This window comes from Anomalospiza imberbis, chromosome 1 (assembly GCF_031753505.1).
Source record: "Anomalospiza imberbis isolate Cuckoo-Finch-1a 21T00152 chromosome 1, ASM3175350v1, whole genome shotgun sequence".
Classification (NCBI taxonomy): Eukaryota; Metazoa; Chordata; class Aves; order Passeriformes; family Viduidae; genus Anomalospiza; species Anomalospiza imberbis.
Window position 1 is genome coordinate 91,236,864 of NC_089681.1, and position 13,029 is coordinate 91,249,892.

The 13,029-nt window shown below is 40.0% G+C and overlaps 1 long non-coding RNA gene across 1 annotated transcript in view; it reads right to left on the bottom strand.

Annotated features, from left to right (window-relative positions):
- The window catches only part of LOC137479415 (uncharacterized), a 74,483-nt gene extending 68,752 nt beyond the window's left edge, over window positions 1-5,731 (bottom strand). The window contains exon 1 of the long non-coding RNA XR_011002238.1: window positions 5,247-5,731. This is a non-coding gene — a long non-coding RNA (uncharacterized lncRNA). The remainder of the gene's footprint in view (window positions 1-5,246) is intronic.
- Between the last annotated feature and the right edge of the window lie 7,298 nt (window positions 5,732-13,029).

Below are 13,029 nucleotides of genomic sequence, written 5' to 3' on the forward strand. Positions count from 1 at the left end.
AAATCAGTCAGTGGCTCCATTTTCGTCAGTGGCTGAGAGTATTTCCAAAAGCTGGTAGGAGATGTATCTACCTAACCCTAAACTGATGGGAGAGAAGAGACCACATCCCCTTGAAGATGTTGAGAATGTCAAACTGTCCTCTTTTCCTCACACTTTGCACAGCTCCCTTATTTCTTGTTAGAAATCATATAATTACAAATTTCACAAAGTTAAGTAATTTCTGAAGGACTTTTTCAACTTCTCTGTTATACTTCATGGTCAACAGCACGCATGCTGAACATATGCTTTAATGATAGCCACAGCAATAACTCACACAGAAAGTTTTCTTTCAAACACTTCAGAATAGTAAGGAATTGGGGGAGGGAAGTTATCAGCACTAATACAATTTATTAGACAAACCCTATGTGGATGCCATGGCAGGTCTGCTATCAAAGGCAAAAACCTTCAGGCTTTTTACATCCCATAATCCCAATGAAAGCCTGCTTTTGCAGATACCCTGCAGTTCATGAATCACTGGCTGTAGCATACAAAATCCCTTATTTAAGTAATTACTGTACAATAGACAAATGTGCACAGTGGCTGATGCTATATAAAATATTCCAAGGCAGTCCCAAAACCACAACATATTAAAAAAAAATCTCAACTGGAAACAAGCGTCTTTCAGTAAGTATATATTGTGAAATAGGGGATGCTGTGACCTAATCATATTAGGTCTGTCCTGAGGACTGGAAAAGGTCTGGCAATAGAGGAGCCCAAGCCAGTCATGGACCCTGAATGGCTCCTATCTCTAGACATTCTTTTCTATTTTTTTTTTCACTTGGGCTTCAATACACCCTCAAGCTCCTGATTTTTGCATAATTGGATGGTTATATTATTACCAACTTAGTTTTCAAACATCAAAGAACAAAGAATAATCTCAAATCCATGCACTGCCTCAATAACGGTCCTCACTTCCTGGCTTCCATTTCTTCGGCAGAATGAACAAAAAACCCAGTATTTTTAGGAAGATACCAAATCTAAACCCTGGTCTGGGCCATGCATTGCCTTGGTAATGCAGCTGGCTTCCACATCTTCATCAGAATGAACCAAAAGCCTGGTATGTTAGAAAGACAACAAAATTTCACCAGAGTCTTATCTCTGTACTTGGCCCTGATTTATCCCCACACCTGAAAAGTTCAGCTTCTAAATTCAGCAACATGTAAGATAGGTCTTCTTTCATGAGAAGCTCTTATTTACCTAACTTTGGTTTCATCTATGGACGAATTACCTCACGAAAGCTTATACCCTTCAGCTAGTCTGTAAATCAGACTTGGAGTGACAAGCGAGTGGCATTTTGCCAAGTCTCTTCCAGAGCAGACCAGCAATGCTCAGTCATATCCACATAAACAGAAAACAAACAAAAAAGGATAAAGAAGGGCAGAACTGTGTTACAATATACAGAGCATGATGAACATGTTCAGTTTGGATTAATTATAAAATATGTTCTGTTCATCTACTTACAATTTAAGATCTAGTGAATGTCACAGCAGAAAAAAAAATTGAACTGGAAAATTAGTACTACCTTAATTGCAAGACTACTGACTTTCCTTTTTCTTTCAAAGGAAGCACACAGAACTTCTTCAGTGGAAGCCATAGCTTTAGATATATTGATCTGAATCAGACTTAGCATTTTCAGAAATCTCTTGTACCTCCTACTACGTCGAAGGTTTATTACATATTTTATTTTCTTGTTCTTGGTGCAAAAAATCTGCAGGACAGTTGGAACTTGGTTTGAAAAAAGAAAAATTATAGTGGTCCACGAAACAGAAGGTCAATCAACATTTTGGAAGTGCTTTATGAACTGGAAATCTTTCTCCAAAGTATTTCACTACAGCCCAATAAAACATTACATGCTGATGGAATTTTGCCCTTTTAAAGTTGGCAATGCTTTCTTCACCAAAGAGTAAGTTTTGTTCAGGTTTAATTTGCTTTCAGTGCTCCTCCCAAAATCAATATAATCACTCCAGTGCAGTTTGACAGGTTCCTGAGATAGTGTAAATTAACTGACCCACAGCAACCAAGGCACAAGCACCAACTACACAGCGAAAACGTGGAGAGACAGCAATTACCAGCAAAAAAGCAAAATCTGGCAAAGGCTGTCTGTGTTAGGTTTGTGTGGAGCTCCTAGGCAGGCTGCTAAATCAGGCATAAGTTTTTGTTTGAAGGAATGCAGAGCTAAGATTAAGACTTTTCTGGGTTAGGTCTGCCTTTTTGCTACAAGCATCAGTCACAAAGAGTGCAAGTGGTTTAAGACACAGTGAAGAGTTTGGCAGAAATTTGGACTGCTCTGTATGTGGGATGTTGTGATTCCTCCAGCTGCAATTCCCTAGGATGCATTTCACCTAGCCAGCACCTGACAGGAAATATTTAGGAGGATATAAGTCTTCTTTAGAAGAAAATTACAGCAGGAAGAGGTCCAATATAACAACTAAAACATGAAAAAAGACTTTCTCACAGTTTGTGTTCTAGGTGCCTGGCTGAAATCCTGGCTCCATGAAAAGCCTTTTACTGTGCACTTCCAGGATGTCAGGTTTGTCAATGTCTAGCTAGTTTTCATATATATTTGACCTACTATGTTGCCTAGCGTCATAGTCAAAGAATAGTAGATTCAATCTCGGTGTGAAGAAGAAACACAGTACACACTGAGATGGTTTGCACAGCCCAGTGCACCTCAGGAGGCAGCCAATTTATACACAAAGAAGGTGTCCCCATCCTTGTCATTTATTGGATTTATTTGAGATTTATTTGACAAAGGTAGGGAGGGAGAACTTTGAGAGCATTTTTTGACACGGTGTGTTGATGCTGATCTTATTTTTCCTCTAAAGAGTTTTATTGACTCAATAGATTACCAAGATTTTAGATTCAGGGATCACATTGCTACATCATGACAACCGATTTGTCTGCTGTAACAGAGACACAGTTGTACCAAAACTCTTCCACAGTATCCAATCAACCCTTTTCATACACATATAGGTTACTTGGAGGCTTTATTTAAAGAACAGAACAAAATATCCAGTCTTATGAAAAAGGCTAGTTATGGCTGTCATACAGATGTGTTGCTGAAAAAAGCCCTAACTCACAAAGAAAATCAGAGAGGTGGGAAAGAATGGGTGCAGCCTGTTCACTCCTACCATTTCATGTCAGTTTAACAAACCCATTGCTGTCAAATTGCAGCAGTATCAAGAGACAAGATAGTCAGTGTCATCTTCTCATCTTCTCATCATCTAAGTCCAAGAAACAGAAACAAAAGTTTTAAAAGCTGGTTTTTGTTTTTGTTTTGTTTTTGGTTTTGGTTTTGGTTTTGGGTTTTTTTTTGAGGCATGTCCAATGCCTAATATCAGCCTTTTTACCCGTGTTCCTGGTCAAACTATCAATGTCAATGAGTACTGGAGTGAGTGTCCATCCTGGCAGGGTATATGAACTCACAGAACCACGATTGAGATTAGAACATAGCTTCCAGGAAAAAAAAAAAAAACAGTCATCAATCTGTGTCTTTTTTCTTGTACTTCCTGTTAGCCCACACCCTTCCAAAATAAAGATGATGAAAAGATCATCAGAAGAAAATAGCATAAAATGAAAGAAAAAATCCCCATGGTTCTGATAATCATTTGGAATATTCTATATAGCCACCAAACTCAAGCAGGGATCTTTGATGCTTTGTGCTGTATTATGTGATTTCAAGAAAATGAGATGAGAAGGTAAATATACAAAGTAGGATTTTAGAAAGATTCTGGGTGAAGAGGGACAAAACCCCTTTTTATGGTTATCAGGAAAAAGGAGGGTGACATTCTTACAGAGCTAGAAGGAGGTCAATAAATCCTCATCCTTATCTTGCAAACAGTGCCTGTGACTTCAAAAATTAGCTCATTTATTCTGCACAATTAAATTTATTGAAGTGTGACAGAAAAAGTTTAGCAGTCACTGATGCAGAAAGGCAGCAACAACGGAGGCAGGCAACTGACTGAATGACACAATTAGTTGATTTTCATTTTATTTATCAATATAATTACTGAATTGCATTCATCTTATTTCACAGATTTTTACCATTATTAGAGCCCAGGACTCAAGGGAAAGAATTAGTTCAAATTTTCAGTCTAACTTAATGTGATTATGGAGCTGGTAATAAAAGAAAAGTTCTATAAAATGCTACACAATCTTGTATTCAATGTCACCCTACCATCCAGCTCTGAAATCCAGAAACCTTTCACATAAAAGCAGTAAATTGAATGTGAATTGTGAGCATCCTACGTTCCCTAGGTGGCAACCAGACCTGTGTTTGTGGGATCCCACCGTGATGTGACCTTAAAGGAGCCAAGATTCTACCTGAATTTTAAACTCAGGTATAGGTTTCTTTCTTAAAAATACTCCAAACAAACAAACCCCCTAACTAAATTAAAACCAACCAACCAACCAGAAAAAAAATCCTCTAAAAAACCTCATTGCATCACCTTTGACCCCAGTTCTATGACAAGGTTCAGTAAATTTATCTGTAAATGCTGTGAAAACAGTGCAGGAATATTAGAGGAAGACTGCCATGCCAGAGGAACAGTGGATGAGTATGGTTCATATGCAAAATTACCACAATCACCATTTTGATATGCACTGAAAAAATATAAATCCAAAACTTTTGACAAGTTTTTTTAAACAAAATACAATAAAAACTATTTAAAAATCAGAGAGGTTAGCAAAACTTATTTTTCTCCTTGTCCAGTCCAGTTTAGAAGCATCTAGACTACTCTAAGTTACTCTGGCTCACTTCTTGGCATGCTTTCCTGTCAATCATAATGTCTGCTTTGGTTTTAAACTTGTAAGAGACAGAAGGAGAGAGGCTGGACCTGACTCACGCATGTATTCCACTCTTGCTTTCTACATACATAAGGAATCAAGCATATGTTCACCAGTAAGCTATATAATAATTCATGTCCTTTCTCACAGGTTCAGGAAATTAGACCACATGCTATTGCAAGTGTCTAACTTTTCCAATGTTTTGAAAGATTATTTCCATTGCAACTAGCTTATTCAGTTCTACCCTCCACTTACCATTCCATAAAAATTAATTTATTTGCTATGTGAAAAAGACATAAGGGCCTTTCTTTTTCTAAATGTCGGTAAAAATGTCATGGAGCATTGCCTAAAGCATTAAAAAATTGAAAGGGTCCAATATAATTCTATAGCCATAATTAATAAGAATGAATATTATTACTTACGATCAATGAGTGATTTTGGGTGTGAAGAGACTTCCAGAATTCCCACTGTCTTAAACAATATGTTCCAGTTACTAGGATCTTGATGTCTGTGTAGGCTCAGACTATATTTTGGGAATTTAGTGCACTGACTTCTTCAGAAATGAGCAGGAAGAGAAATTTATGTCTGCAAAACATATAAATTATTAGTGTTAATAAAGTGGAGCTCACTGTGACTATTCGACTTAAATTTGACCTGCATTATCTAAAGAAAAAGGGATCAAAAGAAAGAAAATTGTATATTGCATGTTTTTCTTTGTGTGTTTCTTTGGGGCAAAGACTGGAAGGTTGCTTTTCCATTTATGAAGAATTATACACCCACTGGGACCTGGAGTTGATGGAAACCATTCCATAGCAGCACCATGCAGTGAGCTGCCCACCTCCAGAGATGCAGGAGCAGCAGATGAGCCTTCTCTTCAGCGCTAGGAAAACTATAACAAAGGGACAGGTGGGTACAAATAAGAATCAAAGGATAGAAGATAATTTTAATGGTTTAATTGAATGAAGATATTTCCATTGCAGTCAAAACAAGCTGAATCTTCACTGCTTTTGCTTGTACTTGGCTTAAATAGAGGAGAAGGGAATACCTTCAAGGATTAACTTCCTACAATCTCTGCAAAATTCAGCAAGGCTCTCATCAGCTGGGAGGAGCAGCATATAAGCACAGGAAATGGGCTTCTAGACCTGAGGGAGTATTCAGCAGTTCAATAACTACTATGTCAGACTTCTGTGGGACTTTTCATTCCAATAACCTCAAATCATCTTGCAATGAAAGAGATTTCTTGTGTTATGAGATCCCAATTCAGCAGGTAAACCTCCCTTATTCAGAGCCTCTCAAAAGAAAGGCTTTTGAACAAAAAAACAACTGGATTTTACTAGAATATAAATGAGAATTCTTAATTTCTTACAGAATTATCAGGGCTGGAAGAGACCTTGAATGTCATTTAGTCCAACCGTCAACTCAGCACTGCCACAGTTACCCCTAAACCTGATTCCCACCTGCCACAAGTCTCTCCAACACTTCCAGAGATGTGACTCCACCATGTCCCTGGGCAACTTTATTCAAGGCTTAGCCATTCTTTCAATGATTTTTATTTCTAATATCTAATTGGAACCGCCCCTGGTGCAACTTAAGGCTGTCTCCTCTTGTCCTTTCACTTGATACGTAGCAGAAGAGATGATCCCCACCTCACTACAACCACCTTTCAGGAAGTGGTAGAGAGCAATGAGGTCCCCCCTGAGCCTCCTTTTCTCCAGGCTCCCTCACCCAGTTCTCAAGGGACAGGTTTTCTAGACCCTTCAGCAACTTTGTTGCCTTGCTTTATACATGCTCCAAACCCTCAAGGTCCTTTTTGAAGTGAGGTGTCCAGAACTGAGCACAGATTTTGAGACATGGCCTCACCAGTGCTGAGTACAGGGGCAAAAATCCCTGCCCGGGTCCTTCTGGCCACACTATTACTGCTACAGGCCAGGATGCCATTGGCCTTCTTGGCCACCTGGGCATACCCTGGTTTATGTTCAGTGGCTGTCAGCTAGTACCCTCAAGTCCCCTTCTGCTCTCTCAGAGTAACAGCTCTCAAGCCACTCTGCACAAAGTCTGTAGTGCTGACTTGGGCTCTTGTGAGTCTGGTGCAGGACTTGCACTTTGCCTTACTGAAGGTCACACAACTGACCCCAGCCCATTGATCCAGTCCATGGACACCTCTCTGTACAGCCTTCCTGCCCTCCAGCAAACCAGCAGTCCCACCTTACTTGATGTTGTCTGCAAACTAACCAGGGATGCACTCAGCCCCCTTGTCCAAATCATCAATAAAGATGTTAAACAGGACCAGCCTGGAAGCTGAGTCCTGTGGAACACCACTGGCAACTTACTGCCAAATGGATTTAGTTCCACTCAGCACCACTCTCTGGGCCAGACCATCCAGCCAGTTTTCCACAAATTGGAATGACTAGGTCAAATACAATCCCCATATAATGGATGACATAAATCCATTTTCCCCTGCCCACTGCATCCTTTCAGGGATGCCTTCTATCTTGGTTTCATTCAATTCAGTTGGACCAGAGCAGGCCATGCATAACCAGTCCTGGTCCTCATGAAGCTGCTTTTTTCCCATCCAAAGGCACTTAATTATGAATCTACTTCCTGCTTTTATTCATTATGTCCCAGCCTGCCCACTGGAAGCCTCTTTTAGTAAGCTGTTGCTCCTTCCTGTCTGCCATACCCTACCTCTCTTATGAAGTCGCATTTTCCTTGACATTTCATGGATAAAAAGGGTAGAAGGAACCATCTTCCTCTCACAAGGGCTGCAATTGAGTCAACTATATCTTATTACAAAGGAATCTAAACTCTAAACTAAGGATAAGTAAAACTGACACTATCAGTTGAACCTTGGCATTATTCTAATTTTTCAGTTGGGAAACAGGAGCCAGGAAAAGGAAACATCTAAGATAATAAAAATTAGTGTGAGGCCACTGACTTCCTAGGTGCCTTGCCCAATTCTCCAACTTGGCTGGCTTATATGGTATGCCATCTAAATTTAGATGAGTCCATTTTGAAGTCTTCCATGTCCTGAAAATGCTCAGAGAAATTACCCACTCACTACTCACAAGAATATTGTTCCTGTGCATATATACAGCATTTGGCTTAATTAATCTGATGTAACATTGTATCTTAAAAATGTCAAAAGCCTGAATTATGCTTTTCTTTACCCACAGCAATCAACAATGCTTTGTTTTCCTTCTATTTCTCAAAATAAAAACTTCAGCAGGCTAGTTTTGTTCAAGGATTAATTTGATTTTTGACTGATTTCACAACCTTCCCAGATTAACCCTGTGGACTGCTGTATAACCATCAGGCCTTTGAGCTGACTTTTCATTCCAAATCAATGTTTTCTAAATAATTATTTATCCATGAACAGGTCATAGAGGCCCTATGGCAATGTTTTCCTCTGCTTTCCATATGCAGAATCATTACTCAAAAGGGCAATGTGCCTCAGGTTTCCAGCCTGCTCACCAATTCATCTTTTCTTTAAGCCACATTATGCATAAGCATTAATGTGCAACACCAAATCTGGAGAAAGCCTGTCCAGTTCTTCAGAGGAAACAAATTAATTGAATGCCATCAGTGAGAACAAAGTGCAGAGGCACCCTGGGTGTGTGAAGTTCCTGAACCCCTCCTAAGCTTTTCAACTAACAGTGGCTCAGGCAACAGTATACAGCAGTTCTGAAAAGCACATGGGGCGGTACCATGAAATTTCATTTTTCTATACAAAATTTTCTTATCCAAAAAGTAAAGACTTACAAGCCAGCCTGAAACATTCAGCATACTGTTGTGAAGGAGGCTGCCAACAGGAATTGTTCCAGACCTGAAACTGTGCAAGCAGGAGGAAAGGGGGAGGATCACAGAGGTGAGTCCATGGCATGAAGAAATGTAGTCGAACTGTTAGAGTTGCACAGTGTTTTAGGGTGAAGGAACCCACTCTTCCACGTGGTTTCTGCTGTATTGAGTAACACCTCCACTCCGACCTGCCCTGAATTCAAACACAAAACAGAATTCCCTTACAAGAAAGTTCAAGTGCTACAAAAGATGGCTCAGTTCTGTCAACTCCATCTTCCCCACCAGTGTTCTGCCCAGCAAATTCTTTGCAGTGTCTCTCAAATTATAAATAGATCAGCATGACAGATCTGACCTTCACCTAGGCTGACTTTAGTTGGTATAGGGGCAGGTTGCTGTTCCTTCAAAGCTGGTAACCTGGACATGGCAGTGTGCTGTATGTGTAAGGGACAATAATTAGTGCCGACACATGTTAGAGTGAGCAGGTAGCAGAGCCAAGAGCTGAGTTCATGACTCTTCTCCTTGGCTCTGATGAGATTGTGCAGAGTAGGACTTGTGCCACCACTTACACAAAGCTTCACAATGAAGACAGATGATAATGGCTAAAAGTCAGACCCTGAAGGAAATGGGGAATAAACTGTGGAAAATGGAACACTAAAATTCTCTGGGGGAAGTGGTGTTTTGTCCTGTGCCTAACTGTAAACAACATAAATCAACAGAGATCAAAGAAAATGGTCCTCTCTAGCTCTCAAAACCTTTGAACAGTAGGAGACCCACCAGTCTAAGGCTAAACAAAAAAATGAAAGGAGTGATTAGAGTGAGGGAGTAGATTGGTACACAAACTTTGGAAGAGGAAATGCTGTATTTAACAGCCATTACTTGCCTTTATACCATGTAAGATGTCAGAACACTGGGACTTCCTCTTTGTATCTCTGTCAGCAAAAGTGGGTGGTCAGCAGAGCACCTTGTCAATGGGCAAAGAGATCACCAACAAGACCAGAGTCAAGCTCTCCACAGCAGTGTGTGGTGGGAAGGCAAGGCATAATTGGAAAGCAGCTCAGGCTGGTTATAAGGATATTTATTTTTCCCCTGGGGACAACCAGAGTTGCCCAGAGATTGTGCAGCCTCCTTGGAGATTTTCAAGGCTCAATTAGAGAAAGCTTTGAACAGCATGGTCTCATCTTATGGCAGATCCTGTCTAGTGCAGGATGTTGGACTGGAGACCTCCTGAGATATTTTCCACCCTAATTATCCTGTGATATCTTCTCTGATACTTTCTCTGATATTTTTTGCATATTAACTGGTCCTGTATCAGAAAAGGAAGCAGCTCTATAATTGATAGCAAGTACTCTGTCTCAGTATTAGAATTTTGGGTTCTTCCACCTTTTGTAATGGCCAATTAAGTGCCACTACAATTACATTACAATTGAGATTACACCTAGATGTCTAGTACCTCTATTTTAATATCCAATTTTGACTTCAGTGTGTCAACAAGTCAGTACTTTTCAGCACAGAAAGTTTGCATGCTGTACGTACTACATATAATATGGTGTTTTGATATAGTGACCTATAATAGGAAAAAATACACATGCACAGGAAATTAATCTTCATCTCCTGGAGCTGTTCAAACGTCCAAGGTTCCATCAGACTCTTCCAGCTTAGCGCCATCTTCCTTTGCATTTCTAGGGGATGAGAACATAAGGAAATGCCATTCCTTTTACAGCTAAATCGTGCTATTACTCCAAGTACTTCTGAGATATTGGTACTGTTTGTTCTCCTAGAAGCAACTTTGAGATTCTCAAATAGTCACATATTGCTCAGAGAAAATATAGAAGAAAAACAAGCTGAAATTTTGGTGGAGACCTTAATTATGAACACATAAGGATAAGTGCATTTTTCTTCATTAAGTCCAGAATGTCCAGCCTGTACAGCACAGCAAGAATTTCTAACCCTTCTCAAGTAATGTCATTGATGCCAGATATTGTGATGATTTCAGCAGTGAATGTCAAATATCTCTCAAATATTTGCATGCTTCTTAGCTCCTAAACTGACAAGCTTTAATTTAAGCAGATATAAGTGAAATCTGCCACGGCACATGTTGGCTAAGATATTTAAATTATACAGTCCACAACGAGAAAGATACAGAGCAAATGCAATCCTCATTACAATCAGTGTGGCAGGGGCTCTTCTCATTACAGTTATCTAAACAATAAATTAATTAAAAACTCCTCAAAAAGCCCAAGCACAAAACTACTCAAGATGTGTGGGAAAAATGCCACAGTCTTGCAATCTGCTCTTCCTGAAAATCCTCTCTTTTCATCTTTATTTCTCTTTTCCCTACAGATCTCATGTGGAGTAAATAATACATAACCAAGCAAATGGGGCAACATAAAGTGTGAGGACATTAATTCCTTCATCACATCTTTGTGCAAGCTCAATAGACCCCACCAGTGTAGGCAGTGGCAAACTGAACTTGGGGGCTCCTCAAGTTGCTAAAAGAATTACCTGCTCTTTCCATCATGAGTCCTTAATATGCCATACCCCCCTCAGTCCATTCTCTTGTCTGTAGCCCATCCTTAGGGATACAGGAAGTTACATAGTACAGACACTATGCCCTTTTAATTTTACTGTTTTCAGGAAAGCACTACATGCTGGCATCTATCTATCTATCTATCTATCTATCTATCTATCTATCTATCTATCTATCATCTATCTATCTTTCTCTCCCCCACCCCAGCATTTTGAGCCTGTTGGCACATTTCAAGCCAGCTACTAGAGGACTAGAAGGTAAAAGATGAAGTCCCATAAATCATGTGAAAGAAGGGAGAAAATTATAGTTCGTTAAACAAAAGAGACCTCTAAGAACTCTTTCACCTTATTTTTAGTCACCAGACAATCCCCAGTGGAAAGCACTTTGAGGAGCTCCCAGCTGCAGGCAAACCTTGGAATAGAGCTCCTACCTTCTTAGACACAGGTTAATCCAATCACAAGATCCAAAGCCATAGAAAAACAAGCTTCTCATGTGCCACTTTCTAATTCTAGCAATCACACCCTAATTTTAGACCCGCTTTTGGATAGAACAAATTGTTATCTCTACCTGTCTGTTCAAGTCCATGGAGGAAAAAGGTCTGGATCTAAACCTGCGGTAAGGTGCCCAGAGTTCCACTTGGATGGGTGGAGAGGCCTGATAGCAAGGGATCTTCTGTCCCTCCTCTAACCACTCAGTTCTACTCCAGAGCAGTTACTCAAGCACCTTTAATTCATCAGCTGAGCATGTCCAGAAATATGAATGTTTTGGCTACATTAGGCCAAACATCATGGAGCCATCCTACCCAAGAAGACATTTGGGGCTTATGAACTAGGTCCTCTAGTGCTGACATTCACAGCTCAGCACACGGCTGGTGGAGAGGAGAAAGTCCTATTGAATCTGTCTTGTTAGACAGCCAGCAGCAGCTCAGTTCCCAGGACTGAGTAAGAGTGCACAGAGGGAGCTCTCCTTTTGGGATCTAGTCACTTTCTGCCCCAGGTGCCTCCATCCCAAGCAGTGTTCAGAATTATTCTCTCAGTCTGAAGCCAAGGGAACTGGGAATAACGGATGATGATGATGACTAACCACAGACATCCTGTTAATGCCCTGCTGAGATGATCAGCCAATAAATTTCCATGCAAAGGTAAGTGCCTAAGAAAATGGAACATGCCAACCTCTCTCCGCTGATGGAAGAGGCAACCTAAACCATTAAACTTCTCTCTCTTACACAAGTACCTTTACAATCTGTCCTTCAGACTCCAAAATATACAATTCAGTCCTTTAAACTTGTGACAATTTTATTTTTAATACATAATCCAGACAAACTTGTTAGATTCAGTTGGGGTAGTTTAGTTGGGGTACATTTCAGACTCCATAAATAATGTTCACGTATTTACATTATAAATTTAGTGCAGAATTTCAAGGCTTACTTTTTAGATGCCAAATGCTTTTAGTAGAAAGCTTTTTAGATAATAGGATCTTTCTTGTATTATGCATTTCCTTCAGAGATAGGGGTGGGTTGAAAAATCAGTACAACACTGCTGATTAGTTTCTTAATTGAGTTATTGTGTTCAAAGAGGGATAAATAAATACTGGTCACGATGTAAAGGGAAGCAAAAGTGGGTTACAGAACTTGAAAAGGCTGGCCAATGAAATAAAAACAACAAAATGTTGCAGTTTTTGCTCTGGAGAAGTGCTTTTGCAAGTGGCTAGTGTGACTTTTCTCCCTTTCAAGAAGTGGACTGGAAATGCTGCACTGAGCTATCATGAAAAAGAGGTCAATCAGGGGTATTTTGTAAGGTGGGGAACGAGATTTACAGCAACATGATCAGTCGGCCAGTTCCTCATTACAGACGACACGTGTCCTAAATTAGGAGAGCATGAAG